The sequence below is a fragment of the Leptonychotes weddellii genome, chromosome 5 (assembly GCF_054177405.1).
Source record: "Leptonychotes weddellii isolate Sample4059 chromosome 5, ASM5417740v2, whole genome shotgun sequence".
Lineage (NCBI taxonomy): Eukaryota > Metazoa > Chordata > Mammalia > Carnivora > Phocidae > Leptonychotes > Leptonychotes weddellii.
Genome location: NC_138373.1, coordinates 23024596 through 23052549, shown reverse-complemented (window position 1 = coordinate 23052549; position 27954 = coordinate 23024596). Strand labels below are relative to the sequence as shown.

At 43.9% G+C, this 27954-nt stretch overlaps 1 long non-coding RNA gene across 1 annotated transcript in view; it reads right to left on the bottom strand.

Annotated features, from left to right (window-relative positions):
* Positions 1 to 448: 448 nt before the first annotated feature.
* Positions 449 to 27954, bottom strand: part of LOC115944404 (uncharacterized) — a 266795-nt gene continuing 239289 nt past the window's right edge. The window contains exon 4 of the long non-coding RNA XR_014145328.1: positions 449 to 1528. This is a non-coding gene — a long non-coding RNA (uncharacterized LOC115944404). The remainder of the gene's footprint in view (positions 1529 to 27954) is intronic.

Sequence of the window (27954 nt, the reverse complement as noted above, 5' to 3'; positions counted from 1 at the left end):
AGTTAAGGAGGAAAAAAACAAAAATCTAACAGAATTCTTAAATTCAAAACAATCTCATTCAAAATCCCAGCAGGTTTTTTTTGTTGTGGAAGGTCACTACAGGATTCTAAAATGCATATGGAAATGCAAAGGGTCAACAGAGTAAAGATAATCTTGAACAAGAACAAAGTCGGAGGAGAGCTGGTGGGGGTGGGGGGCGTCAGTAACGGTCCATGCCTTGATCAGGTGGTGGTCTCATGGGAGTCACCACTTTAGAAAAATTCAAGGAGTTGTTGGCTTGAAGTTTGTGCATGTTGCTCTATGTGTGTTATATGTTAATAACAATGTTGACAAAACAAAATAGGCTCCACAACAAAACCCTCTATTTGCCAGGAGCAATGGTTTCCTGGAAAGCATCCCGCTATTTGTACCCACCACTTTGGTGGGGTATCTTTCAGTGGTTAAAAACATTAGCTGAGGAATCAGCCAGACTCACCTTCAAATTTGGCTCTGCTGCTTGGATTGATAAAATGACTTTGGAAAATGGATTGGTGGTATCTAGCAGTGAATGTGTGCACAGCCTAGGACCCTGCAACCAAGCTGCTAAGCATCCACTCAACCTAAATGAGATATACAGTCAGAAATTTGAAACAACTCAAGTCCCAAGGACTGATCACCTTCGGGCAAGTTGCTTTACCTCTTTGAATTTCAACTTCCGTATTTGTGAAATGGACATCCTAACACCTACAGCTACCTCGTAGGCTTGTGTCCAGGCAAGGAAAGCAGTCAAGACTAGCATCTAACATACAGTACAAGCTCAATAAATGATCGATGATATTCTCATCTGACTTTTAAATACAGATGCCATCATCTGCCCTAATAAAGTATAAGATGCCTCCCCCACTGCTCCTACAAGCCCTGGACTTCTCCCGACCTCAACGTCCATATGATGTTTACCGAGTGAGACAGCTAGGGTGGGAAAGGTTATTCTATTTGAGAAATCTCAACCTAGGTCTGCACAAAAGTTCCCGGTGGACTAAATGGGGAAGGAGGGGTGTTGCGGAGCTCCCTCTCCTCTCCCTTGTCTGAGACCACGGTACCCCCATCTGTTCAGCAAAGGCTTTAGGTCACACCCCGTGCTCCTTCCTCCCCCAGAATCGCCAGCCATCAATGAGCTGCCTCTGCCGAGTTCACTCCATCTGGAATCCTCTGGGAAAACAGACACGGATTGTGTACACTGCAGAATTAGCCTTTATATTTCACTGTGTGTCTGTTGAGGTGGCGGTGAACCAGATGTGGTTTTCGGCAGACATGACTTCAAAAGCCGTAAACACACTTATCAGTAAACTGCAGAGCATGAGGCAGCCGGCAACAGTCAAGGTCACTGACAGGTGACATGGCAAATAAAGGGAGATTAAAAGCCATGCCTTGTCTGACATGGGCCCATTTGATACTTACCAATGGCAGGATATGGAACATTGCTTACTCTTGATGGGAAGTCATTGAACATAGTGTAATTTCTTGCAAAGTGAGTCCCTGCCATTTTTCCCTAGAGGAAAAAAAAAAAAAAAGGAAAAGAAATAAAACAAAATACAGGTAAGCTCTCTGCTGCTGGTCTACGTATTTTTGTTTATGTATTACTAACCTTTATTAAGAGTTTGCCATTGGCCAGATTTTCTGCTAAGGGTTCCCCCTTTTGATCCCCAGTCCGACCATCTTTATCCTCATTTTAATAATTATTCTCTCTTTCCAGGAGGGGAAACTGAGACTTGGGAGACTTACGGTAACCTTCCCAAGATAGTCAGTGACCAGCCAAGACTGGAACACAGAGATTATGTTATAACACTTATGCATGATGACAGAGATTTACTCTCGGTGAAGGTGAGAGTGTATTAGGAGGACATCCAGATGGCTTGGCTTTCTGGCAGTATGAACAATTGGCATGCAAACGGAATCCTACCTAATTTTTGGACACCATCCTCCTCTGCAGTCGAGAAATGTGCACACTAAAAAATTGCTAGAAATGGTTATTTGCATGCCGGGGCAACAGAACCAACATCCCTCGATTCTGCATCTCTGTGGCATAAGGAGGATTTCCATAAATCAAGCTTTCTTCTATCCCAAATAACACCTACGTATGCCAAGGAAATGCACTATTTGAAAAAGGCTATTCAAAGACAACTTTTGCTTTTCACTCACTAATCTATCATTAAGTGTAGATTTAAAAAACCAGTTTGAAAATCAGGTCTCAACCACAAGGCACATCCACTAAGAATAAACCAAATTAAAATGGTATGATTCTCTAAATATTTGGTGTCTTAAAGTTTGTCCCAGACATACGTAAGCTAGAGTCACCATTTCCTTTGAGTTTTAAATATATTTGACCTAAGCTGCCATCCCAAGTCCTCGGAGTCTAACATCCTCCCAAGATTTTTGTGGAATCATCAGGGTTTATGTTCCTCTTGATTACATCTGCCTGTAAGTTCCTACCCCCTGTTACTCTCCCTGTCACACACATTTTATCTCTCAAGGCCCTTCTCTTCTCTGCACTGTGTGGACCCAGGGAGTCACAGCTTCCTTTTCTGGTGTTCCTTATTATGTCTGTCATTGTCAACACTTTGAGCTGACCAAGAGGGGTTCTACCACAGCAATGCCAATACCTTAAAATTGGCCATTAGAGATCTCAAGTCTACTTGACCCCCTAACTCAACCTCTACCTCACACTTCCAGAACTGGCAGAATAAGCTCTGTTCCAGCCTCTGTGGCCCTCACGGTTTCTCAGTCATGCCAAATTCATTCCTACCCCAGGGCTTTTGCACTTGCCAGATGATTGTCCCTCAAATAGCCTCAAGATTGCTCTGTCACTTCCATCATGTCTGTGTACAATGTTACTGTACTGGAGACATCTTCCTGATCATTCTTTATAAGCACACCTTGATCTTCCCTTCCTCCTTTATCTCTGTACCTCTCATCAACACCTGCCATACTGCATATTTTTTTGCTCACATTTTTTTTTCATCTGTCTCCACTGCCAGAACTCATGTCTCGGAAGGGTGGTGATTTCGCCTACTGAGTTCTCTCCTGCATCCCCAGGATCTAGGACAGAGGAGTACATATAGCGGGGGGATCAATGCAATGTGTTGATGGAGTAGAAGAATCAGTAAACACACTTTTCAGTTAATTAAAGTGTTGCTTTTTTTTTTCAGGAGCCATGTCAACATGATCACCTCGAAGTATAATTAAGTAATTAGGGTGATATTTTGCCACTACAGAGAAAGCACCACATGGACAATGTTACATTGGAGGAGAACTCATGATCTGGGCTAGAATCCAAAGGCTTCTACCAAAAAAAAAAAAAAAAAAAAGTAAGTTATCTCATTAATAATTTTAGATTGGTTAGAGGTTGAAACGATCATATGTTGGGTATTTGGGGATAAATAAAATATGCTATTAAATTAATTTCACCAATACACTTTACTTTTTTTCAAGATTTGTTTGTTTGAGAGAGACAGAGAGGGAGCAGGGAGGAAGGGCAGAGCGAGAGGGAGAGAGAGTCCCAAGTAGGTTCCACACTCAGTGCAGAGCCCAACATGAGGCCCAATCTCACGACCCTGAGATCACAACCCAAGTGGGAACCAAGAGTTAGTCCCTTAACTGACCGAGCCACCCAGGTACCCCTCACTTTACTTTTTAATGCAGCTATTAGAAAATTTTAGATTATGTATGTGGGGCACCTGGGTGGTGCGGTCAGTTGAATCTCTGACTCTTGGTTTCGATTCAGGTGGTGATCTCAGGGTCGTGAGATGGAGCCTCACAATGGGCTTAGAATGGAGTCTGCTTGAGGTTCTCTCTCTCTCTCCCTCTGTCCCTCTTGCTCATGCTCTCTCTCTCTCTAAAATAAATAAATAAAATCTTTAAAAATAAATACATGCATTACATATGTGACTTGTATTCTATTTCAATTGGACAGCACTGTTCCAGATTCTTGCTCTCCTCTTACACACATATACGTGTACATATATATTGTGTTTATTAAAATAGGAGCACACTGCACATACTCTCTCATATACCTGCTGTTTTTACCTAACAATTTACCAGAAACATTTCTGCATGTCAGGAAATTAGATTCTCATCGTTATTTTTAAGGGCTCCAGAGTATAACACTAAGTGCCTCAGAGTTTATTTAACCTGTAATAGGATTTTTCTAGGCTACTTCTTTTCCTTTTCTTCTCTTCCCTCTTTCTCTTCTCTTTTTCTCTTTGTTATTGGCATAGAACACCCTGCGACAAGTTGCGTTACAAGAAAACATGTGTACATGTCCTGTTACTTCCCTAGGATAAATTCCTAAAATATATTTAGGATTCCTGGGAACCAAATAAGTGACAAGCGCCTTGGACCAGCCACTTTACGAGCTGGGGATGCTACGAGGTGAAGCAGCAGAGTGATTTCAAAAGCCTTTGACCAATGGCTTCAAGGCTCAGGTGCACGTGGCCCCAGGACGCAAAAGACAGTGTAATGGGGGGTTGGACATACAGGGTCCTGGAGACAGACAAGTCAGGTTCTGATCCATGTTCTCTGTCACGTCTGACCATGTAACTTCCAGCCAGTTTTGTAACCTCTCTGAGCCTTGGTCTCCATACCTAAGAAATAGGATTATCAATTGTACCTCCCGTGTAAGATTACTCTTAGGATTGAATGAGATGCCAGGTTTAATTACTCAGTATGGTGCCTGGCTCTTGGCAAATCTTTTGGTAATTATTAACATTTTTGAGATCTTGTTTGGATCTGCCAATCAACACACATACATGCACACATACATGCACACAGATTTCTGCATTTATATCATACTCTCCCCTCTCTCAACTACTTTTTTCAAATAGAGATCTATTTGCTAAAATAAATTGAAATGGGTAAAGAATATGAGGCACAATTTATACTAGATATATCTGCAATTACTAACTCTGAATTAAACATATCCCTTCATGAATAATGAAGCAGAAATAGGCCAAAGGAAAAATGAGATAAGATCTTAAATCCATGTATTTTTAATTGCTTCATTATCTAAAATTTGCTATGAATAGCAGTGGATACAGTTTGCTGTTTAAAGCACAAAAAGAAATAGGAATTTTCAGCCAAATCACAAAAGGCTATCAAAAATTAATTTTGTGTGCTGTGATCATTGAAAATGTAAGTGATTTTGAGGCAGAGTGACATTTAAAAATACCATTTATATGCTAATAATGAATGTATTTTCTTCATTTTGATGCAAAATAAATTTTATTTTCATTTTAATGAACTGTAATGAATTATAAGCTTTCTCTTTTTATCTTTGGGTAAAAGTTTGGGACAGATAGCAGAAGGTTGGCAGATGACAGGCAAAAGGTCTGAGAAGGAATGAAAAAGGGACAGGTCCTGTCAGCTGGTAGTGACCTCCTAAACTGCATGGGAACCTTTGGAGTTGAGGTGGTTTTCTTTAGGTTTCTAGAAATTTCCAACAGTCAGATTTACCTCAGAGGTGGCAAGCTATCCATTGGCGCCATATTAGAAAAGGGTATCTATGAACTATATTGAATTAATCATCCTTTATTTCTTACATGGAGCAATATTCACATTCTGGAATTTGAAAGAAGAACGCAGTTATATGACTCTTGGCACGCATACCACTCTCTGAAGGATATTTTTCAATAATAATTTATTCTTTGCCGAAGCCTTACTCTTCTCTGGCACTTGGCTAAGTATTCGACCCGTTCTTCTATCTAATCTTCATGAGGGCCCTAAGAAGGTAGTATTATTATAATCCTCATCTTACAGATGAGAAACTTAAAACCCAAAGGAGGTAAGCAATGTCGCAGATTGTCCGTTGTGGAGTTTAGATTCAAACTCATATCTGTCTATGAGTTAAGCGTCATACATTTACTTATGTATAACATTGATTCCTTTTTAAAAAGAGGAAATGGGATGTTAATGTTTAAGCCAAATAAATGAATTGCGAATGGTAAAATTTCAGGCATCTGTGAGAAAAAATGCTTGTGGCTGGAGGGGGGCGGGCAGGAAGAAAGACACTGGGGTGCCCTGGGATGTCACTGCCCATTCTGCCTCCAGGAGGGAGGAACCTGCTGAGAACCTCACCTATGTCCTGGCTACGGTTTAAAGCCCAATTAGTTACTTGACCATCTGAAAGGATGGAGTGCTCGAGACTTCCACACACATGTATCAGGGCATCGGTGGAAAATACCCAGGGCCCTGCTTGGCTGAGAGGCCATTCATTCTTCCTTGAGGGTCTGCCATTATTCTCTGATATCTGACTTCTTTGAAGTGAGGAGCCAAGTTTCCAAATTCATTTCTATGTGCCCCTCATCCCTTACTCTTAGATCACAGACTACATTTGCTGACTTGGTTGTTGATGTTAATTCCCTTTAACCAGGGTCTCTTTAAATGGGACCTTGTGAGTTATGGAGCAGTAATTCACCCCTTCAGATCTAGTGGACCCAAGGCCACAGGCCAGCTCCTATTAAATGGAAAGGTCTGAATTATTATCCTATAATTCACCTCTTGGAAGTGTCTTAATTCAATTACACTATGTTCCTGAATGACTATTAAAAGAAATAGAAAAAGGGTTCTGGATCTTTCTTGTTACAATCCAAAGTAATTTGCAGTGCCAGAGAGTTCTTCCTCTCAAGTTGTTAGGAAATTAAACAGAAAGATGAAAGAAAAGAGCCTCTTATCACTAGCAATGCTACACTGTAGACAATCAGTCGTGCCTTAACCGATGGAAACGTGGCAGGGGTCACAGCAAACAAGTGTCTTCTCTGTGACCAAATAAATCCTTTTGATTTATATCTCTGCCCCCCACCCACCCACCCCGCCACACACACACGCTGTTCCCATTTTTGCATTGTTCTCATAGAAAGTTTAAGACTGGTGCTCTGTTCTGTTCTAACCCACCCCTTAGGACAACATAAGACTTTGTATGATAAATGCAGATGGCTAAGGCTTGGTGACCTGACTAGCTTCAACAGAAGCAAAGATAATCCAATTTTGGCAATAACCAAAGAATTTGGGATTCCCTTGGGTCTTAGTTTGTGTTCTCCCAGAAGCAGACCCTGAGACAAAGATTCATACATGCATAGTTGATGTGAGAGGGAAAAGTAGTGAGATTGGGGAGGGAAAGACGCCAGTTCTCAGGGTATCAAGTAAGATACTCCTATGCGCGACCGGGGCTCAGTCCCGCTGGGGAGCCCTAGGGAATGGTGCGGAACAGAGCGGTAGGGAGTGATGATATTTATACCAACTTCCCTCAGGCACAGGTTGAGAGCTGCTCAGGAAAATGATAAATTGGCCAACTTTGTCCCTGCTGTCCTCATGCACTTCAGGAGCTTAGGATTCTCATTTGACCATCCGATTGTCTTCATTCCACTTCACCTACATGGACATGGTCAAAAACTATAAAACGTGGTTCGCCTGGGTGGCTCAGTCGGTTGAGCATCTAACCTCTGGCTCAGGTCACAATCCCGTGGTCCTGGGATCGAGTCCCCCATAGGGCTCCTTGCTCGGCGGGAAGCCTGCTTTTCCCTCTGCCTCTGCCTCTCCCCCTGCTCTTGCTCTCTCTCTTTCTCTGATAAATAAAAACTTAAAAAAAAAAAAAACCCTACAAATTGCCTTTCTGAAGCTCAGAAACACTCATCCTCAAGTCAATAAAGGGCACAGATAAAAGCTTGCACATTCCCAGGCTCAAGTCCTGTCTTGTGATCATGAGCAGTTATTATTAGTCATGTGATCATGAGTAGTTACTACCGTGAGACTCCGGTTTCTCATCTGCAAAATGGAGGGAGTATTTCCCAGGGTACTGTGGGAAATAAATGAGCTCAGGTCCTTACCTTAGTAGCCTAGCACACAAATGGCCACTATGATCCAAGGAGGTTGATGAGGCTTTATTTTGGGGGTAATCAGGAAAACCATTTCTCCTGAAATGGGCAGGTCTTTAATTCACTACCCCTCCCATCTTAACCTGGTCCATTTCTAACTTTCTAGACCAATTTACTCTCAAATGCAGAAAACAGATGTTCTACCAAGAATCTAAGTAGAGATCGTCCTCTGATGACGTACAAACCACAGGTAGGCAACATATATGGTTTTAGAGACATCTTGCAAAGTATATTAAAGTGAATAAATGTATTTAAAATTTCAGATTTCTGGGGTGCCTGGGTGGCTCAGTCGGTTAAGCATCTAACCTCTGGCTCAGGTCATGACCCTGGAGTCCTGGGATCCAGCCCCGAGTTGGGGTCCCTGCTCATCGAGGAACCTGCTTCTCCCTCTCACTCCCCCTGCTTGTCCTCTCTCTGTCAAATAAATAAATAAAATCTTTTTTAAAAAATAAAATAAAATTTCAGATTTCTACTGAAATGTCCAAAGGTCTTGCCACACTGGGTCCAACTGCCATTTTACAGCATTGGGTAGACGTGAGAGACAGATGCTTCTAGCCTGGGTGAGCCCCCCCACCCCCAGGTGTCTCCCAGTTCCCACAACTCCCTATTTTAATGGCCTGCTTTATTCCTTCCAATTACCTGCCTGGCCTCTGTAGGCATTTTTGAGTTTGTAACTTCTGTTCTAGTTCTTCCGACCAAAAACGGTTGCTCTAGACATACTCCTGTGTAACAACAAAGGTCTATCCAAAATGATTTATCTTTCATCTCATTTTAATGAAGAAAAGACTACTGAAATGTGAGTTATATAATCAGCTATGAATACGGTATGCAGCAGGGGGGACGTTGCCGCTGCTTAGGGCATACTAGTGGAACTACTCTGGCTTAGAATAGGAAACTGTGCTCCATCAGCAAGAATTAGAGAACCAGGCTGGGCAGTCATCGGACTAAAGGAGCGAAGAGCCACAAAGCCACCAACCTCAAGTGCACAGCCCACAGAGATGAGATCAGGCGGGCGCCCGCGCTTTCGTCTAATAGGCTTGTAATTGGCTGATCTCCATCGGCCTCTTGTGAACAGGACATCTTTTGTACCTGGGGTGGTCACAGACATGGAAATGAGGAGCTGTGGGTGGTGACTACTTAATAAGGAGTGCTGGGCATGTGGTGGAAAATTGCTTCTGCTGAAGCATAAAGGAAATGGGTCGGCATTTTGCGAGGTCTGGAGGGAAGAGCGCCATCTCTGAGCTTCTGACCCATCTGCTCACTTTAAGAAATTTGCTGACCTCATCAACAGATTCCATCCACAGGCATGTTCTATTTAGCACAGGATTCCCAACCTCGGCATTACTGACATTCGGGGCTGGATCATGCTTTGTCGTTGGGGGTTGTCCTGCACTTTGCAGAATTTTAGCAGCTTCCTTGGCCTCAGTCTCCACCTGTGTGCTATCTACCAGGAGCAGGCCCTCCCCAGATGTGCAACCACAAATACCTCCAGATATTGCCAATGTCCCCCGGGAAGCAAAATCACTCCTGGTAGTGAACCACTGGTTTTAGCCTGTGCAGCGTTTAACTATTTTTTCAAATCAGTGGACTCTCTTTTAAAATTAAGGAGTATCACTTTAAATCTTAATTTCTGGCCTCTCTATGAAAAGGTCAAATGAGTTAGCAATACTGGGTCCAGCCCCTTTCCTCTACATCTTAGCCTCTGTTACCCCTCTAACTCTTGTACTTCTGCCCCCCACCAATTCCTCCTCTCGACTCAGTCTCCTCCAGCCACACAAATTCCTGTCCAGATGTGCTCCTGCCTCAGGGCCTTTGCACTTGCTGTTCCTGCCACCTAGAAAGTTTTTCCCCAGATATGAACATGGACTGCTCCTCACTTCCTTCAGGTCTTCACCCAAGCATCACCTTCTTGGTAGGGGTCTTCTCTGGCCACTCCACCTACAACCTTAATACCTCTCCCCTCCAAATTTCCTATCCCCATTCCCAATTTTATTTTTTCTCATTAGCATTTATCTAACCGGTTATATAAGCATCTGTCTTTCCTTAAAATCTTGATAGTTCGTTCATCATAGATATCCTGCATTCATTTTACTTTTTAAATACTGCATTAAAATACCATTATCTTGATCACTGAGTTTTTTGCCATCCTCCCCTAAATTTTGCCAAGTGCGTGCCTCATTTGCCCCACCCTAGTCCTGGCACCATTACATACGCTGACTTATTTTTCTTGCTTATTGTGTGTCTACTTCCGGCACAACATAATCTCCATGAGGGCAAGGCTTTTTTTATCTACTTTGTGCACTGCATTAGATTTGTGCAGAGGATATGGTATGTGTGTAATACATAATGAACAACTGAATGAATTCCTGCCAGGCAATATACTGAGCTATAGCTGAGATTCCATATCTCAGTTTTATTCCTCAATTCATTCATTCGTTCATTTTGCAAACACATGGAGGACACCTACTAAATGCCAGGCATTGTGCCAGCTCCCAGAAAGGAAGAGGTGAGTGAGGTCCACCTGTCCTAAAGCTTAGGGAATGGATGGGGGCCAATTACGATATAGAGAAATAAGTGTGTAGAAACAGAAAGGTTAGAACTTTAACATATGAATTGGGCGGGGGGGACTCACAAGTCATCACATAACAGCAGGAGTAGGTAACATAGAAGGTTTCCATCAGCAGTGCACATGCTCCAGCTTCATGGAAACCAAAACTTTTCCCAAAGATCAGGAGACACAGTCCATATTCACCGTCATTTAGTCCACAAATATGTACTGAGTATCCATTAGCTGCAAATCACTCTTGTAAGCCCTAAGAACACCACAGCAAGCAAGTCAGAGGCAAGCATGAAACAATGAATTCCTAAAATTGCTATCTAACTGTTATTGTAAGTGGTCTGAAGAAGATGTACAGAGTATCAAAAGAGCTGGACAGGGGAACCCAACTTAGACTAGAATCAGTGGAGCGTCCCTGAGAAGACATTTGAGCCTACGAAAAGGAGCTGATGAAACAAAAAATGCAAAGGAGTGGGGGCATTCCAAGCAGAGCACACAGGAAGAGCAAAGGCCCTGAGGTGGAAGGAGCTAACAGGAGGCCAATGGCACTGAACTGCAGACTGCAAGGTCAGAGTGAGATGCGGTAGAGATGGACAGGGAGGCAAAGGGTAAGCCACGCAGGATGCTGTGAGCAATCAGCTCATCTTTGTCTTATCCACAGGTTGCACTGGTGGTAGAAGGGGAGAGCTTCAGGCCGGAGCCACGGAGGGAATGTGAACAGGGAAACGACTAAAAGGTGTAACAAGTCTGACCAAGGGTGAAGTCCAGAGAATATCTAGAAAGAGAACACTACTTGGAAACGGAATCTGGTTTTTCTTGGCCACCTTCATGCTATCTAAATAATTGGGAAAGAGCAGACAAAGCCAGCAGGAGAGAAAGAAAACAAAAACCAGGCAGGAGGCCCTGGCCAAGGGAAGGAAATCCAAGAACAACGCCACCACACCCACTGTCATGCTCCTCTCCAGCAGAAAACAGGCTCTGAATTGTTTAAAGATGTTCTTGAGTCGCTTTCTTAACGTACACTGGAAATTGCACAGGTTTTGTTTTGTCTTTAATCAAGTGAAAATGCACCATAATTTTGTTTAGTCATTAAAATGTTCTATAGCAAATCTTGTCAACAAGAGCCATTTAAAGGATTTTAATCAGTCTTAGTCAATCTCAAACAAGGTCGCGGTACAGGATTTGCAACAAGACAAGGGGGACGCGAGATGCCCAAGACAGCAGCCCGCGCGTCCTGCCATCCATTGCTGAGAGCTGTTTCTGCTCCCCTTGTTTTTTTTCTGCTGTTCAGACTTGCCAGTTTTCACATCCATCACCGTGTCCAACTTAGCTTACACGCATGAGAGTCATTCCACAGGGTCTGGAGGCAGAATCCATGAATGGGCGGTATTACCCACCAGGGAGGCAGATACTCTCTTTGGATTTAATTTAAAAAAAAAAAAAGAATCATCCCTTATGTGTCTTTGTCTCCTAGAAGATGCTATAATCCATGCAAATCCTATAAGGATTAGAGATCCCCGAGCAGAAGGGAAAGCCCAGAATGTGCTGCTGGAACTGGAACATTAAGGTATTACCCAGATGAAATGTCCAGCCAGCAACCTCTCTTGAATTTTACCATTTCAGACATCCATTCACATCTGCATCTGAGAGGATCCTTTTGCCCCGCCTTTCCCCAAAGGAAGGTGACCTTGCTGAAACCACCCACTCTTGGCCAGAAACTTCCTTTCTCTTCCCCCTTTTGCCCATGAAAGCCTTCCTTTTTTTTTTTTTAAGATTTATATTTATTTATTTGACACAGAGAGAGAGAGAGAGCGCGCACAAGCAGGGGAAGCAGCAGAGGGAGAGGGAGAGGCAGACTCCCCACTGAGCAGGGAGCCTGACATGGGACTCGATCCCAGGACCCCGGGATCATGACCTGAGCCAAAGGCAGACGCTTAACCAACTGAGCCACCCAGGCACCCAAAAACCTTCCATTTTGCACAGCTCCTTGGAGCTCCTTTCTATCTGCTAGATGGGATGCTGCCTGGTTCAGGAATTGTTGAATAAAGTCAATTAGACCTTCAAATTGACTCAGTTGAAATTTGTGTTTTTTAACAATGATAAGAGAGCAGTTTATCAAATTGTCACTTAGGTGTCCCACCAGAATCTTCAGCTGAACAGATCTACATAAAGTCTCATGAGAGAGTCTGCATCACGTGGATTCTGGGATCAGACGGCCTAGGTTTGAAATCCTGGCTCTGCCATTTACCACTTGTGGGACCTTAGGAAAGCCACTTAAGGGGGCGCCAGGGTGGCTCAGTCGGTTAAGGGTCTGCCTTCAGCTCAGGTCATGATTGCAGGGTCCTGGGATCGAGTCCCAGGTCAGGCTCCCTGCTCAGTGGGGAGTCTGCTTCTCCCTCTGCCTCTCCCCACTGCTCCTGCTGTCTCTCTCTCTCAAATAAATAAATAAAATCTTTTTTAAAAATTTAAAAAATAAAAAAAAGGAAAGCCACCTAACCCTCTGTGCCTCAGGCCTCCATTTGTAAAACAGGAATCACGATGGTCCCTCCATCACAGGGGTGCTAGGAAGGTCACACGAGTGGATGACTGTAATCTATTTAAGAACGGTGCTTGGTATGTTGTGAGCTCCATAGGCGTCTGAGTCTTACTTATCCCCTGAAAGTCACGCCCAAACGTGATTCTCCTGGGATTCTCATCTCAGAAAATGGCATCACCCTCCACCCAGGCACCAACACCAGGATGGGCTACATCCCACAGTGTTCTCTGTACTTCCTTCTTCTACTTGTGACAAATCCAATTTTAAATGGTTATTTGGTTATTATTAACGTCGGTCTCTGTCTCCCACTCAACTCTAAGCTCTAAGGCAGTTGAGAGTTTGTGTCTGTTTTTCAGGGACTGGCCCACAGTATTGAATGAATGAGGGACTAAAACAGTTGCAGGTCTCGTGGACTGTTAACAACTAGAAACTTTTTAAGAAGTTATGAAAATTAAAATGGACAATGATACAGGGAGTGTGATACTGTGATTTATAATAAGAAATATATATTTTGGTCTTTGTCCCCATTTCTGGCATAGAGCTCCTAAAACCCTTATAATTTCCAAAGTTTTCAGAGTGATCAAGGTGTATTTTGTTACGTTAATGAGGTGGCTTTTGGGGGTGCCTAAGGATGGGGGCTGGTTGCTAGTAGACCACCCATGTGATTAGAGGTCTGAAACGGTCAGTTTTTCCCCCCATCCCCAATGCCAGGGAAGGGAGGGGTCTAGAAATGAGCTCAATCACCAAAGGTCAATGAGTTCATCGATCATGCCTATGTAATGAAGCCTCTGTAAAAACCCAAAAGGATAGGGTTTGGAGAGTTGCTGGGCTGATGAACACATGCTCACATGGGTAAAGTGGAGTGCCCAGAGGGGGCATGGAAGCCTCACATCCTTTCCCCACACCTTGTCCTATGCATCTCTTCCATCTGGCTGTTCCTGAGTTCTATGCTTTTATCATAAACTGATGATCTAGTAAGCAACATGTTTCTCTGAGTTCTGTGAGCTGCTCTAGCAAATTAAACAAACCCAAGGCGGGGGTCACTGGAACCTCTGACCTACAGCCAGTTGGTCACAACTCCAGGTAACAACCTGGGTTTGCAACTGGCATCTGAAGTGGGCAGAAGGGGGTGGAGGGGGACAGTCGTGTAGGACTGAGCCCTTAGCCTATGGGATCTGATGTAGATAGCGTCAGACTTAAGTTGAATTGTAGGACACCCAGCTGATGTCTGAAAATTCTTTGTTGGTGTGGATCTCACTTACACACACACACACACACACACACACACACCCCAGAATTGGTGACCAGAACTCTTTGAGGGTTAAAAAAACAACATTCGTTGCTTTGCTTGATGACACAGTCGGGGAAGGTGGAAGAGTTTGTGTGGATATAGCTAAGATTGCCTTTGTCTGGTCTGCTTGGCTACTTTTTCTTTAGGATGGTGGGGAAACAATGCCTAAAAATGTGACTTGGAGCCATCTGACAGGTGGAGCTGGGAGAGGCCAGAGGAGAGGGGAGAGTTTCCAAAAGAAGAAGGCTGCCCAGCAGGTGTTGCTTCAGTATTGTGAGTCTTCACCGTTCTTAAGCTAAGGCCATATTTCCAGTTCCTTCCCGGGTGTCCAACCACATGGCCTTCAGACTAAGCCAAAACTTGATTGAGTCTGTCAATTTCTCCCCCAAATGTCCTCTTCCTGGGTCTGTGACATTAGCATTCACCTCATCACCCAGCACTAATCAAACAAGTCCTCCTGGATTTTACCTTTCTTCCTTCAGCCTCCTCTCGCCCCATACTCACCCCACCGGTACTAGATTGGAAGTGAGATCAACAGTCCTTCCTACAATATCTAGACGGGAGGCGTGGAGAGTTTGCTACAGAGCTTGGCCCACGACAAGGCCTCATATGTGAGTTCCCTTCTCTGCCAGACAGAACCCCTTGTGCTCATGGGCAGGGATCCAGTTGGCGAAGACAGTCTGCATTATCCCAAAATTGAGCACCGCAGCAAGGATGTCCTGGCCCAATTAAATTCCTTTCCATTTGTTCATGGAAATTCAAAGATATTCCAGTTCTAGCCTGCATTTCCTCTATCTCCCTCAAAGCAGGCCAAGAAAAAAGACATCATCTCTGAGTTTTCTCGGTTTATCGTATCTTCCTCAGCATCCCAGAGAGATCCCTGGCTTGTGTAAAATGTAATCCACGATCTCTTAGCGCACGCACTGCAAGGGCAATGGGTGCCAATTTACCTGTGTGGAGGACCAAACTCTCATCACTCAGGAATCTGTGGATATTGAGAGCCCCTTATGTTGTGTCCAGCACATGATCACGGGATAAAGACCAACTCTTTACCATGACCACAAATCCAACTCCCTACCTACTCGTCAGCCTCCTCCCTCTCTCTCTAGCCCAAACCCCCTCTGCTCTGGACATACTGCCCTTTCCTTCTTTTCACTTCCCCCAACATGCTGTACTAACTGCCCCCCTACCTGGAACGTTCACTAGGTTAGGGCCACTCTCCCTGCAGACCTCAGCAATAGCATCACTTCATCCTGAGCCTTCACTGACCTTCCCAGTGAGATCCAGCTCCCCTAGTACATGCTCTCAAAGGCTTGGGTACCTCCAAGGCTGCCTTAGATTCAGCTGTGTGATCCTTTCACTTAGGTCTGCCTCTCCCACTTGACTGTATGTTTCTCCGGGCATAAATCTTATCCGTGTATTCCCAGAATCTAACACAGCATCTGACCACAAGAGGCATTCCCCCCAATTTTTGTTTGTTTAATTGATTACTTACTATCCAGCAGTTTGCTAAGCACTGGACACACATTCATGAGTCAGATACACAGAGTGTAGTCTCAAGAAACCCACAGACCAGTCAAGGAGATGATAGGAACATAGAAAGCACCAGGAGAGTGCCATTAAAATGCACAGGTAAACACCAAAAACTAATGATGTATTGTATGGTGACTAATATAATGCAATAAAATAAAATAAAATAAAAATAAAAATAAAATGCACAGGTAAGAAGAGGGGACTTTCTCATTTTTTTTTTTTTTTAACTAGAGGGAATCAGAAAAAGAAGAAATGGCAAATGAGCTGAACCTTGAAGGCTCGATGGGGTTTGGACCCGCCTGGAAGAGGGAATGACAACCCCGAGGAGGAGGGGACCGTCAGAGCAGGGAAGGTACAGGAGTAAGAACACAGCACTCAAAATCAAAGTGAGATTTTAATGTGCTAAGGACAGTATTCTTGGCCAGCTGAGCACGGAGCTTCACCACCCGGAATGCTCCCATAGGGACTGGAAATGGAAGGTTGGCAGATGAGCACAAAGCACCATTTTACCAGCGGTCAGGACTGGTGACCTCAGTGCAAGGTTCTGATAAAGCTCAGGTGGAGCTCACTGCATGGGTTTGGAGCCCCCACCTCCCCACCTCCCCACCTCCCCAGGCTGCGTGAGAGAGCTTGGTGTGACCTAGTTCGGGGCTGAGCTTTTGATGACAGTGCCCCACCTGTTAGTAAACAAGATCTTCAGCCCTGGAGGATCCAATCAGCATTCCATTCCCTCAAAGAGGATTGAAGCAGGGGACAGGCAGAGGGGATAAGGCAGGGGGAGAGGGGTAGGGGCAGGGAGAGGTGAAGAAGAAGGTACCTTGTCCTCCGTGGGGGAAAATAATGGGAGACAGAGTTCTTTGTATTTCTTCCACCAGATGCAACTTTCCCTCTTGACATAATTAACTTTTTTTTTTTAAAGATGTTATTTATTTATTCATGAGAGAGAGAGAGAGGCGCAGAGGGAGAAGCAGACTTCCCACAGAGCAGGGAGCCCGATGCGGTACTCGATCCCAGGACCCCAGGATCATGACCTGAGCCGAAGGCAGATGCTTAACCATCTGAGCCACCCAGGCGCCCGACATAATTAACTCTTATTCAAGCCTCAAAAGCAAGCACAGACTTAATACGGTCACCTCCGAAAGTCTCCTCCTGCCTCTTTTATTTTCGTTTATTTATTTATTAAGACTTTTTTTTTTCTTTTATGGCAAGACCATTAGGACAAAAGGTCTACCCTCTCAGCAAATGTTTTCGTGTACAGGATAGGCCCTATCCTGTACCAGTAGATCTCCAGAGCTAGCAGACCTCAATAATGTGGCTTTAAAAAAAAAAGCAAGGACAAGACAGGTGTCATTTGAAAGAGCTTAGTGGACCTCTATGAGGACCTGAGGACTGCCTCTTCCTAGGGCTAAGACCTGAGGCCTCTGCGTTAGGACAAAGCCCTGCTGCCCTTGACTCGTTCGCTGAAGGGGCACGGGAAGGCCCTCTTTCAAATAGAAGAAAGGAGGTCCTACAGTGAGGCACGGAGCCTCTTTAAAATTGTCTGCAGCGGGGCGCCTGGGTGGCTCAGTTGGTTAGGCGACTGCCTTCGGCTCGGGTCGTGATCCTGGAGTCCCGGGATCGAGTCCCGCATCGGGCTCCCTGCTCGGCGGGGAGTCTGCTTCTCCCTCTGACCCTCCTCCCTCTCATACTCTCTGTCTCTCATTCTCACTCTCGCAAATAAATTCTTAAAAAAAAAAAAAAACTGTCTGCAGCCACTGCACAATTTTTGTGCTCAGCGGGCCCTCCTCCCCTTTGCTGCCCCCGCAGACCAGATTCAGCCCGGCAGCCTCTCAACACTGGGACCCACCATCTAAGTTGGGGCCCTAGCACTAGATTCAGCACAGATTCAGCCCGTTTTCTTACGCATACCCCACACCTCTCCGCCCGCCTTTCTCCTTTGGCCAAGTTCTGTTTACTTATAGCCCATCTTTCACCATAACTGGGTTTTAAGCAACTCTGAGGTGAGGATTTGGGTCTTATTTATCTGTAGGTTTTCTCCCATACAGACACCAAATTATGAGTATTATTTGCACAATATAAGGCAGTTCTAATTCTGCTACTTAAAGCTGAGTGACCCCCGGGGCAAGTCACTTAGCCCACGCTTTCACGGTCTGCCCTCTGTAGGGTAGAATGGTACCATCTCCTGGGGCTCTGGCGAGAGGGTGAGCTGACATTAGGCGTGGGAAGGGTTCACGGTGAGAGCAGAGCAAGTATCAGAGATTATTAGCAGGCGCTCAATCGGGATGTTCATCAAATGGAATAGTTAACAGCCTTCCCTTCTGTGGGCTCCATTTGGCAGTGAATGTATTGTGTGTAAATGTGAAGCCCAGGATGGGGAAGGAGGAAGGGGAAGGCAGATGGAAGCCCCCATCTCAACTTGAGTTTGGGGTTTGCAAGAAGAACAGTGAGCAGAGGGATAAACAGAGGTGTGTCAGTCTTCTTGGAAATCTAGGGCATTAGCTCATTTCCCTTTTAAAAGAAAATAGGTCAGCTAAGCGAAATTGTGTGCTCCGTCAAAGATATCCTCTGTGCATTTCTGAGTGTGAGTGTGAGAGAGGAAGAAAGAGAGAGGGAAAGGGACCCAGCTGGGAAGCTCTGAAGAGAAGGATTTCCCTGGAAGAGCATCCCTATGACAAGAGTCTCCTTGGGGGACCTCCTACTGTTCCTACCTTCTCATGTGGGAATTACAGTCATCACGCAGATGAATCTTCTGCTACTGCTTGTGTGTGTGTGTGTCTCAGTAGGGCATCCTGGTTAATAAAAGAGTCCAAGAGACCTGGCTTCAAACCCATTTCTGCCACTCACTCTGGGTGATCTTGGACAATCTGCCTTAATCGCTTTGAGCCTCAAGAGCTCCATACATAACATGGAGTCAATATGCCTTCACGTTAGCCCACTTAGGTGAGTATTAAGTTACATCCTATCTCTAAAGTGGTGCACACACAGATGCTCAAATCAGAAGGCAGCTGCTAGGGGCAGCAGAAGCAGCAACAGTCCTGGTAACAATGTAGCCAGAGCAGTACGAATAGTTCTAATAGTCATTAATAGTAGCAGGAGGGGTAATGGTGGGGGTAGTGGTAGGAGTACTAATGGCAACATTTTCTTCTCTCTTCTTTTAGCTTTATTCTCTCACTGATAAGTTTCTAGCATCTGACACCATCCTAGGAATCCTGGACCACCTTCTCAATAATTTAGCACATAACAGGACTCCACAGAACGACAATGTGTGTTCCTACAGTCCCTCATTACAACTGAGCATCACGTTAAGGAAACAAAGGAATGCTGCTTCGTTGCACCTTGGCATCTGGGTTTATCTTCAAAAAAAGCTGGGGCTGGTTACTGAAAAAAAATTCTCCGTGGGCTGGTAACTTATTTGCAAGTCTGCCTTAAGCACTATATCCTCTCATCACCTTGTAACGGGTGGCACTGACCTTGGCAAAAAAATGTATGTGTTGGAGCAGATCAAACCCGAGAAAGAAGTGCTGAGTGCTTGAGCTTGAAATCCTGCCGGGCAGACAGCCGCTAACTCTAGTCAAGCGTATCCAGTCTTGCAAGATGATAAAACACTTCGAAAAACTGCCCACCATTCACCTGTGATCTCAAATCATTTTCTTTTCCCATTGATTCCTTGTTCAAACTTCCAGGGAAACTAATCCAAAAGAAGGTCAGTGTTTTAAAAGGGGGCGGGCGGTGGGGAAGGGGGGTGGGGGACGGCTTGTTATTTCCTGCATGTCTGGTTTAGGCTGTTTGAAGACAATAAAGAACATCAGGAGGTTTTAAGTTGTTCCCTTTCTACCAAAATCACTTTCAGTATGAAAACCACATGTGACCTCAGACCCACACCTATTTATAAATCCGTCTCTCCCAAATGTCTCCAGGAGAATAAGGCCAGCTGGACAGGTCCCAGGGGCACCACTGTTTAAATGGAGAGCACTATGGTGATTTCTGGGTGTGTGTGACCCTTGCCACCAGCGGTCCTGTCTTGATTCCCTACAGACACTGGTGGCAGAGAGTGAGCGGATCTGGAGGCTGCCGGAAACCCTACATCTAAAGCCACTGTTGTTATTGTTGTTTTCCTACAACTGGAATTCAAGGAGAGGTTGCTGGAAAGAGTGTGGTATGAATAATGCTTTTGTAATACTTCAGTCGAGTCAACTTCTGAGGCTCTGCTTGGGTCTCAGGAGCTCTGCCTGTCTGTCTCCATCAGAAGTAGCTTCACGGAAGGCTTCCAACATCCCTCTGGAAGCGGTCCCCACAAGATAAACCCATGTCCAGCAAGGAGCATACATCTGAGTCCAGAACCCCTCCTTGGATCAGAGCTCACAGCAGCTGCACTGTTTACCGGAACTTTCTGCTTTTCTAACACCCTGAACTCTGAACCCAGGCTGCAAGAACGGTGTGGCATGCCTGAGCTCTCTGAGCTACATTTTCTTGACTTCACAGCCATCCTTGCTTGACTATTTCATCCTTATCCAATCAATTGGAATTTGACTTCTGTGATTCTCTGACTTTTTATGTTTCTTCTGTATCTATTCATTTTCTTCCTTTCAACTATCCTATTGATCCAGGCTCTTTCTGTTCATCTCTGTCCCATTCAGCCTGCATCCTGATGGCACAGGACCCAAAATCTCAGTGCTTCTGAACAGCAACAGTGATTGCTAGGAAAGTTCTTGAAATGTCTAAGGGAAATTTCTATACCCAGCTAAACCATCGATCAAATGGGAGTCTACAAGAAAGACACTTTTAGACATGGAAAGACCGAAAATACTTATCTCTCATGCATTCTTTCTTGTGAAGCTGCTGAATGGATGTATTCCACCAAAAGGAAGGAATAAACAAAGAAAGAAAAGGAAGCAGACTCTAAGGAATCCAACATGGCAGACCAGTGAAAGTAAGTCCCAGAACAATACTAAGCCACAGATTTAAAGAGTAAACCATCCAGCAGGAGTGTTCAGGGAGATATTATCAGAGAAAAAGAACAGAACCCATAGATTATTTGGGACTGTGTCAGTACATCTGGAAAATTATTGACCAGTATTGACAGAGTAGTTGGGGGATTCAGAAGAGAAGAAACACAAATATGGGAAACTAAACATAATTCAGCCATGAGCAATAATTTACATAGTCATAATAATCTAAACTCTACTACTGATTTAACCAAGTATTTTAATATAATTATAATGAAACATGGTCAAATGAGACAATGATGGGTGGGAAGAGAAGGTGGGGAAGTTGATTAAAGAGAGCCAAACCCTCGGGGCGCCTGGGTGGCTCAGTCGTTAAGCGTCTGCCTTTGGCTCAGGTCGTGATCCCAGGGTCCTGGGATCGAGCCCCACATCGGGCTCCCTGCTCCGTGGGGAAGCCTGCTTCTCCCTCTCCCACTCCCCCTGCTTGTGTTCCCTCTCTCGCTATGTCTCTCTCTGTCAAATAAATAAATAAAATCTTTAAAAAAAAAAAAAAAAAGAGAGCCAAACCCTCGACCATCATAACCAGAAGCCAACAGGGAATTTATGAAACTCATGATTCTAGTAATAGAGGTATAAGCATATTATATAGGCATATGGAAGGATATACCCAAAGAAATAGCTGAAAAAGAATGAACAGTTATTTCTGGGGATCTAGACTTGATCCATTTCACTATAGGCTTTGTCAGATTTTTTTTATTTTTAACTATGTACATGTACTTTAATATAATGGGAAAAAATGTAATGTTTGTTGTCAAAACCAGAAAATATAGAAAAATATAAAGAAGGGAATACAAAGTACTCACAATCTCACAATCTTGAGATGACCACTATTCACGTTTTTCTCAATTTCCTTATAATCTCATTATGTGCAATTTAAAGAATTGATGGTTATACAGTATTATGGTTCTCCTATTTTACATTATTTCCTCTAATATTATACCAGGGGAATGTTCTCAAGTCATTAAAATTGTTTAAAACATTATTTTAACATCTGCATTATAGTCCATTAGGTGGATTTATAATAATTTACCCAATCAGTCCTTTATTATTGGACATTTAGGTTCTGTCCAACTTTTCACTTTAATTTTTTTGAAGTGCTACAATGAACATTTCTGTGCATAAACCTCTTTCCTCATTTCTGATTATTTCCTTAGAAGTGAAATTGTGGGATCAACAATGAGAAAAACAAATATTTAATGAGCAAAAAGCAGTGGAATTGTTATATGAACTTTAAAAAACCCTGCATAATTGCTATAGATTTTTTAAACACTACATTTAAAACATCTTCCTTGAGATGTTCATGCCCTGAGGCAAGTCACATCTGCCAACTTTTAGGCAAAATGGCTAGACTGTGGTTGGAAAGGAATGCTTATTTAGACAATGACTTCTGCACTGAGAGCTTACTGAGAATGGTGAGCATTATTAAATGATTTGCCCTGGAGCTTCCCCAGCTTCTTCTCCCATAGATTATACCCAGAGAACATCACTGACTTGTCCAAATTCAGTGGCAGAGCCTGGACGTCTTCCTGACTCCTGGTCTCAAGCACACCATAGCATCACCTGATTTGAACAGATGAGTAAACGCTTAACTCTTTCATTATCTTGACTGGTCACGGACATTTAAAGATGGACTGATAAAACAGACTTTTCCCAGTCAGCCAATGAGTCGTTGGAGACCTTGAATAATAAGTATGACTTACTGAAAGAAAACAAATGAGTCACTGAGGGTACCAGAATATATGCTTCCTTGAAATGCAAGGAAAAGAAAGAACTTTATCCTCATTTGCATTGTAGAAAGTCAATTCAACTTATTTGAGGTTTGACTATGAGAGAGAAAACTAGGGGCGCCTGGGTGGCTCAGTCGGTTAAGCATCTGCCTTCGGCTCAGGTCATGATCCCGGGGTCCTGGGATCGAGCCCCGCGTGGGGCTCCCTACTCAGTAGGGAGCCTCTGCCAGCCGTTCCCCCTGCTTGCGGGCATTCTCTAAGTAAATAAATAAAATCTTAAAAAAAAAAAAAAAGATTCTTTCCTTCTGCCCCTTCCCCTACTGGAGTGCACACCCACCCTCTCTCTCTCAAATAAGTGAATAAATCCTTACAGAGAGAGAAAATTGTATGTTTCTTAGATGCCTTTTGTTTATAGAATGACCTCAGATTCTTTATTCTTTTTACTTATACAAACATTCTATGGTAGCCGATTATTATATTCCCCCAGTCTCCCTTCTTTCCTGCGATGGATCACTGTCAATGGAGTATACTTTCCAGCCCCACTGATGTTGGGCCCAGTAATGTGACTGGCTTTGGTCAATGGAATGTGAGTGAACGTGACTGTGTACGAGTTTAGAGCCTAAGACGTAAGTGGCATCCTTAATTGTGTTTCTGATCACCCTTCTTGCACTGCTGTCATCATCCATGAAAGGGGAAGTTCAGATTGGTATACATACAGTAAACCCAAGCTCAATTTGCATCCTGAAGCACTGCTATCCCAGCCAACCCACAGACCAGCAAGTAACACAATAAATAAGTAAATTTATATAATAAAAGAATATATAATTAATTAATAAATACTGTTGCAAAGCTATGAGATTCTGAGGTTGTCATGCAGCGTGGACACAAGTGATGAATACATACAGCTTACATTCTGGGATCTTCCCACATTCTGTGGGTTGCTGCCGTTCTCAGAAACAGCTCATTAATGTAATGCTACACAAGGAAGTAATGATTTTCTAGGGGCGCCTGGGTGGCTCAGTAGGAAAAGCATGCGACTTGGGATCTCAGGGTCGTGAGTTCAAGTCCCACATGGAGTGTGGAGATTAAATTAAAAAAAAAAAACCTTAAAAAAAAAAAGAATATGATTCCCACAGAGGTAATACGACCCACACAAGGTCACACACTGACTAAGAGGTAGGACTGGGGCTTGAACACAAATCAGATCAATTAAGAGAACACCCCCTACACCTACAGAACTATGACAAACAATGATACAAATAGTCAAATGAAATCAAGCAGCTAAGATGTTGACAACGAATACCCTTTCGGGGATTACGGCCAGTGGGAATAGAAAACAATGGCGTGATGTGCGGAGGGAAGTGGATTTTCCTTGGTAGCCACTTTTTACATTCCTCTGTATTCAGGGAGCCATCAGACAAGTCAATGTTATTTGAAAAGCAAACCTTGCATTTCCTAGGGAAATTCTTCCCTCGTGACATCATGACATCCCGCGTACAGCTCTGTGGCCACATAAAATGTCGCAGTAAACAACTCAATATATATTTCAAACGTTAATTGCCTTCCCAGACCTTGGAATTTCTCACTGAGCTCACTCACAAGTTTTATTGAGGGCATAAAATTTATTGTGTTGACATACCCTTTAAAGTGCTGAATTCATCAAGGCCAAACCAAGCCTGGATGACATTATGGAGAGTGAGTCAAATTTTTTTATTGACAGTTTTTTCCCATGCTTCTCTTTAACATCACAACCCAAACTAAGCCACTGGAAAAAAAAAAAAAGCCAACACTTTTTAAAAAGAAACGTAATCATCTTTTTCCAGGCACATTCACACAGAACTGGAATGAAGCCACATTATCTATTCCAAAGAAGTCTGGGCCCCAGCAAGCAGACACAGCAATGCGAGACCGGGTTTGAAATGTCTCGGTGTAGTAACCCAGAGTCAGAGAGGCCCCTTGAGATTCTCGGATGAAATGATGAGCTTCGAAACTTTGCTATGGGACTTTCTGATTTGTTAAAAGGGAAGTTTATTGTTACATGATTCCCTAAACTGATAATTGTTCAAAATTTTGCCTCTGAGAGGCTTTGCTTGCAATTCACATGCGGACATGCCTGCTGGAGAGAGCATCTTAAAATATAAATGACTCTAAAAAGATAGAGAAAAAGCCTAGCCTTCTGTGAAGGGCTCAGCAGAGAAGGAGGATGGAAAGAGGAACAGGATGCTTCTAGAATACATATAAATGGTCTGACAAAATGAGACTGTAAGATGTGGACAATAAATACCATTCAAGGGGTAATAAAAAACACCAGTGAGAGGCGCCTGGGTGGCTCAGTTGTTAGTCATCTGCCTTCGGCTCAGATCATGATCCCACAGTCCCAGGATCAAGCCCCGCATCGGGCTCCCTACTCAGCAGAGAGCCTGCTTCTCCCTCTCCCTCTGCTGCTCCCCCTGCTTATGTGCTAGCTCTCTCTCTCTCAAATAAATAAAATCTTAAAAAAAAAAACCACCAGTGGAAAAAAACAGAGTAACAGAGAAGCACCTGGCTCGCAGGGTCAGCAATCAGAAGTCACACATAGTTTCACTGCCTCACTTACTTAAACACAAATGTTTATTAAGAACTCTGAAGCGGGCGCCTGGGTGGCTCAGTTGGTTAAGCGACTGCCTTCGGCTCAGGTCATGATCCTGGAGTCCCGGGATCGAGTCCCGCATCGGGCTCCCTGCTCAGCAGGGAGTCTCCTTCTCCCTCTGACCCTCCCCCCTCTCATGTGCTCTCTCTCTCTCATTCTCTTTCTCAAATAAATAAATAAAATCTTTAAAAAAAAAAAAAAAAAACTCTGAAGCTAGACTGCCTGGGTTCAAATCCTGGCTCCTTCACTTCCATGGCATATCCCTTTAGGCAACGTATCTCTATTCTGTCTGTTTTGCGTCTATAAAATGAGGACATAATACTTTTCTCATAGGGTTGTAACGAAGGTAAAGAAAGTTAGTGAATATACAACACGTACTATGTTAAGCACCTAGTAAGTGCTTTACGCATGTTAATTGTGATGTGGATGATGATGTGCTAGGTACTGGGAGTAAGACAAGAAATAAAACATTCGAATGTCCCTGTAGCACTTCCATTCTAGTAATATAAAGAATCCACTAAAAAAGACAATTACAATCCAGCATGAAAACCTTGGGATGCCTATTTAGTCTAGGAAGAATATTGGCCTAGATACAACGGTATCTGCCCCATTCATCAGGAGAGAAAGGCAAACTCATATTGACCCATAGATGATCATGCTGGTTTGACTCTATTAGTCATCTACTGCTGCCTAAGAAATTACCCAAAACATAGTGGCTTAAAACAACAAGTATTTACTGCCTCAGAGTTTCTGCTGCTCAGGAATCCGGATGTACCTTGGCTGGGCACCTCTGGCTCCAGGTGGCTCATGCAGTTGTATTTAAGCTGAAGACTCAACTGGGGGGGGTGGGGGGAGGTCACTGCCCAAGGTGGCTCAGATGGATTCTGGCAGGCCACGGCCCTAAGTCCTTACCATGCAGGTCTCTATGTAGAGATGCCTCATGAGATGACAACTGGCTTCACCTGGAGTGAGTGATCCAAGAGAAAGAGATAAAGAGAGAGAGAAGCCAAGGTAGAAGCCAAAGGCATTTTATAACCTAAATTAGAAGTGACGTCGCACCACTTCTGCCATACTCTATTTTTTGGAAGTAAGTTGATAAGTCCAGCCAACATGCAAAGGGAAGAAGAAAGTCAATCAATCCATTGGCCAAGTGTCTACTCAAATGCCCCCCTCTCAAAGAAGCCTCCTTCGCCACCTAATTAGTGTCATCTCCTTTTGCTCATTCTCCTGGGTTCTGAACTCAGTTCCAACATGCGTGTGGGAGGAGATGGGGGTTTCCATCACCCATCAAACAATGCTCTGACACCAGCTTGGTGTTCTAGAATTCAACTGAATTCTAACACTACCTACCCAAAGACAGTGTCAGATTCCATAGGTTAAGGGTTCAGTCCCACAAGACTGCCCCCACCCCACACTTCAGAAGCCAATCCACTCCCAGATTGTTACCTCTTCTTCTGATCTACAGTCTACAAATCAGAGGTTCCCATGACTCCTTCCTTGGGTTCCATTAATCTGCTAGATTGGCTCACAGAACTCAGGAAACCTGATCACTCCCTAGATTACTGCTTTATTACAAAGAATATTAAAGGATACAAATCAACAGCCAGATGAAGAGATACAAAGGGTGAGGTATGGGGCACAAGAGCATCCATACCTTCTCAGAGTGCACCACACTTTCCAGATCTCTACATGTTGGCCAACTTGGAAGCTCTCTGAACCCCATCATTTTGGGGTTTTATGGAAGCTTCATTATGCAGGCATATTGCTTAAGTCATTGGCCATTGGTGACTGATTCAGCCTCCAGACACTCTTCCATCCCTACGAGCCAGGGGAGTGGGACTGAAAGTTCCAACCCTCCAAGTCAGCAAGGCTGGCTCCACTTGCAACCAGCCCCCATCCTCCTGTGCCTTCCAAAAATCCCTCATTAACATAACAAAAGCCCCCCTTTGCTGCTCTCATCACTTAGGAAATTCCTAGGGTTTTAGGAACTCTGTGCCAGAAACAGGACAAGACCAAATGTCCATTTCTCATTATAAATCACAATATCACACTCATTATCCCATTATCTTGTTTGATTTTTATCATTCCATAATGGGTCCTTGTTTATGATCTTTTCCCAGCCACTATCTTGCAACCTTCGTGAAGAAAGGGACCTTATCTATCTCGAACCTCCAGTAAACAGTAAATATTTCTCCAAGGGCTGCCAGGATCTTTGTATACATGAGAGGCACATCTGACCTCAAAGTTCCTGAAATGTGGTTAGAGAGATGAGGGTAGCATATAAGAAACAGAAATAGGTCTTTGTGGGATTTTGTCTTACATTGCAATCTGACCAAGAGGATGAAGGAGCCTTTGGAGGTGGAAGGAGTCAGCGAACTCTTGGTGGAGAAGGAAAAACTGAGCAGGACTTGAACAGTGGGGTCTGGATGTAGTAAGGCAGAGAGATCTCTATGAAAGGAGTATAAGGAATGAAAGGAGGTGGATGGATTAGGTAAAGCTGGGTCAGATTCAAGAGCTTGGAAGGCTAAGCAGAGGCCCTACAAAGAGCTGGAAACCGAACCCAATTCATTGCCAGGGGCTATGCACTGATCAGATGGATGAACAAAGTCATTACATTGCCAGACTTTTCCCAGGTGTCTCCAGCAATGTCCCCAGATGAGAAACGCATCATCCATGTCCCTTGAGAATGACTCCCAGCCAACCTGTTCCCCCAGCATGAGTTAACATCCTTGAAGATAACCTAATTCCCTTTGCTCAGATTTTGTGTTCAC